The sequence below is a fragment of the Prionailurus bengalensis genome, chromosome B3 (assembly GCF_016509475.1).
Source record: "Prionailurus bengalensis isolate Pbe53 chromosome B3, Fcat_Pben_1.1_paternal_pri, whole genome shotgun sequence".
Classification (NCBI taxonomy): Eukaryota; Metazoa; Chordata; class Mammalia; order Carnivora; family Felidae; genus Prionailurus; species Prionailurus bengalensis.
The window spans coordinates 26,429,678-26,433,548 of record NC_057355.1 but is presented as its reverse complement, the minus strand read 5'-3'; positions in this window follow the sequence as shown (position 1 = coordinate 26,433,548).

Sequence of the window (3,871 nt, the reverse complement as noted above, 5' to 3'; positions counted from 1 at the left end):
CTATTGGTTTAACCATTCCAGTGGTCTTTTGGGTACTGTATGCAAGTGTGGTATATATTTTTCATCCCTTTACTTTCAATGTGTTTGTGTTTTTTAATCTAAAATTTGCCCCTCTTTTTTAAAAATTTATTTACTGAGGGAGGAGGGACAGAGAGATAAAGGGAGAGAGAATTCCAAGAAGGCTCCACTGGGGCTTGATACCACAAACTATGAGATTATGACCTGAGTGGAAATCAAGAGTCACCACCCAGGAGCTCCTAAAACCTGTCTCTTATTGACAGCATATAGCTGGATCTTAAAAAAAAAAAAAAATCCAGTCTGAAAAATCTCTGCCTTTTGATTGAAGCCCTAAATACATTTCATTTAATGTAATATTGATATGATTAGATTTACAAATCCTATTTTGCTATTTGTTTTCATATATCCTTTGTCCCTGCATTATTTGTTTTTGCCTTATTTTCTAGTGCACCATTTTAATTCCTTTGTTGGATAATTTACTATTTTTCCTTTTACTTATTTTCTTCCTGGTTGTTCTGGGGATTAAATATGTGTTTCAACTTGAAACAATATAGTTGAAATTACAGGAAAACCTTGGTTTGCAAGCATAATTTATTCCAGAAACATGCTTGTAAGCCAAAGCACTTGTATATCAAAGTGAATTTCAAGAACCATTGGCTCAGTTGTGATCATGTGACATTTGGCAACATGTACTCTTCATATTGCAAAACATTGTTCATTTATCAAGTTAAATTTTATTAGAAACGTTTGCTTGTCTTGCAGAAGACTCACAGAAAAAGTTACTCGCAATCCAAGGTTTTACTGTATTACTAATTTAGTTTCAACAGTATATAGAAATTTTTTTCTAGTATCATTGTGATATTATTATCCAACAAATTACTGCTTGTAAACTCAACAATATAGTTTTATAATGATTTTTTAATGTAATTACCTTTTAAAATCAGGAGAAAAAAAGTAAAAATACATTTCTATTTTCTATTATATTTACGTCTGTAATTTCCTCTACTGATCTTCTTCCTTCTTCCAGTTACCATGTAATGTCATGTGTTTTCAACCTGAAATACTTCATCTGATATTTCTTTTAGGGTAGGTCTGCTATAAATTAATTTTATCTATTTTTATTTACCTGTGATTCTGTTTATTTCAGTTGCCTTTTTGAAAGATAAGTTTCCTTGATGTAAAACTTTTGGTTGACAGAGTGTTTTTTTTTTTTTTTTTGCCTCTTTCCTTTCAACACTGTTATGGCCTCTATGGTTTCTGATGAGTTGTCAGCTGTTGAGTTTATGGAGGATCCCTTGTACATGAGAAATATCTTTTCTTGTTGCTTTCAAGATTATTTCTATGTCTTTGGCTTTCAACAGCTTGAATATAATGTGTCCAGGAGTAGATCTCTTTATGGTTAGTATACTTGGAGTTGGCTGAGTTTCTTTGATGTGTAGGTTAATGTTTGTAATCAATTCTAGGAAGTTTTGACTATTATTTCTTCAAATATTTCTTTTTCTTTATCTTTCTACTCTTCTGAAATTCCCGTTATGCACACGTCAGTCATTTGATGGTGTTCCACAGGTATGTTCCATAGGCTCTGTTTATTTTCTTCATTCTTTTTTCTTTCTTTTTGGACAAAAATGTTTATTAACATGCCTTCAAGTTTGCTAGTTATTTTCTTCTGTCTGCTCAAATCTGATATTGACACCCTCTAGTGACTTTTTCATTTCATTTATTGTACTCTTTAACTACAAAATTTCTATTTGATTCTTTATAAAAATAATTTCTCTCTGTATAACTATTATGTATTTGGTAAAGCAAATTTAATTCTTTAAACATGGTTTCCTTTAGTTCTCTGAACAATTTATAAAAGCTTATTTAAAGTCTACCTACTAAGTAAAACATCAGGCACCCTCAGGGTCAGTTTCTTTGGATTATTTTGTTTCCTGTATACAGACTGTACTTCAGTGTTTCTTTGCATATCTCCTAATAGTTGTTGACAACTGGAAATACTAGATGTATATTTTAGTAATGTTGAAATCAGATCATCCTTCCCACCTTTCCACTGTTTGTTGTTGCACTATTTTTGTTGTTGGGGATTAGTTTTGTTTAGTGACTTCCTAGGACCAGTTCTGTAGTGTTTGTATCCTGTGTAGTGTGAAGTATCGTTGTTTGTTTTAATTCTTGTTTAATTTTTAGTCCTGGCCTCCTAGGTATCACTCCTGCATCTGCATGGCTCTTTATGCTCTTTATTTATTGTTCACATAACTCTGACCATGTGAACAGCATTCCAGATCCTCAGGAATATGTCAGAGGTGTTCCTGGCCCACTGTGGACGTGTAATTACCTAGATCTTCCTTTTAAATTTTTGGCTGGGCTCCTTCTTGCCCAGCTGATATCATAGCCTTAGGAAGTCATGACATTTACCTTCCTTGACTGCTATTGGTCTCTACTGTTATCAGCTATGCCCTGGGAATAAAGCTTTTCTATGAAGCTCTAAGTCAGGTTAAATAGTAGCAAAGCTCTAGGGGCAGGGTTTTTTGCAGAGTTCCAAGTCACCTCAGCCCCCTCCGGTAGCAGCAAGACTGCTGGTCTTCAGGTTATCATTCTAAAGAGTTGGTAGGGAGATGGGAGTATTCTTAAATTAAAATATCATAGACTTGGGGCACCTGGATGGCTCAGTCGGTTAAGCATCCAACTTTGGCTCAGGTCATGATCTTGTGGTTCATGAGTTCAAGCCCTGCATCGGGTTCTGTGCTGACAGCTCAAAGCCTGGAGCCTGCTTCAGATTCTGTGTCTCCCTCTCTCTCTGCCCCTCCCCTGCTCATGTTCAGTCTCTCCCCTCCCCCCATTTCTCTCTCTCTCAAATATAAATAGAAACATTAAAAAAAAATTCAAGTGTCATAGACTTCACTGTTCTAACTTAGGCTCAGGAGTTTTTCTTTAATAAGTACTTTTAATTTGTGGTATATCTTTGGTTAAATTTCCAGAGTTCTGAAATGGTTGATTTTGATAATCTTGCCAGTGTTGTCATTTTCTGAGGGGAGAGAATTTTCTGAGGTACTAACTCCACCATCTGGAAGTCTCACCTCTGGCTAATACATTTTTTGATCACTTTACTGCAAGGGTCAACCTGTCAGACCAAGCCTGTGGTCACAATGTGGGACTCTGTTCCCAGTATTGTTATGTGAAATCTTGAAATTTTTATCTTATACATTCTTAACATATTTTGTTTGGTTGGGATATAACCACCCCTACCCAAAAAGAGGTTTCATGACATCCAGTCCATCCACTATCCAATATTCATTCCCTCCAACATTCACTGAGCAGTCGCTGCCCTGGAATAGTGCAAGGTGCTAGAGAGACAGTGGTGGCAACATGAAGACTGTAGAATAAATTGGACTTAAATTAGTGTTGTGTCAATTACAGCCCATTTCAAAATTTGCTCTCTAAAATTATACAGTATAAAATATAGTATCTGATCTTTGATTTTGTCTTTCAGTTTGAACTCAGAAAAGCTAAGGATTTTTATTTATTCAGACTTTTATACTAGGAAAATTTTAAGCAGTAAATATTTTTGAATCACAGTTTTCCATAAAGAACCCATGCTCATTTCAAGATAAGATACAGGAATCCAAGTTTAGGATTGAGAGAGTATTGAAAATGACAGTGAGAAACAGATAATCATGCAAATCTTTGATGAAATGAACCTTTTGCCCACTTTAAAGGCATTACCTGAAAATCTGGCAAGTAAATTGCAATGATCAGAGTTATTCATATTCAAATTCATAGCCATGTCTACTCATGGCATTGATTGCCCCAGATGTGCTAGTGTTGTAAAAAAAGACATTAAGACTAATTTTTAAAT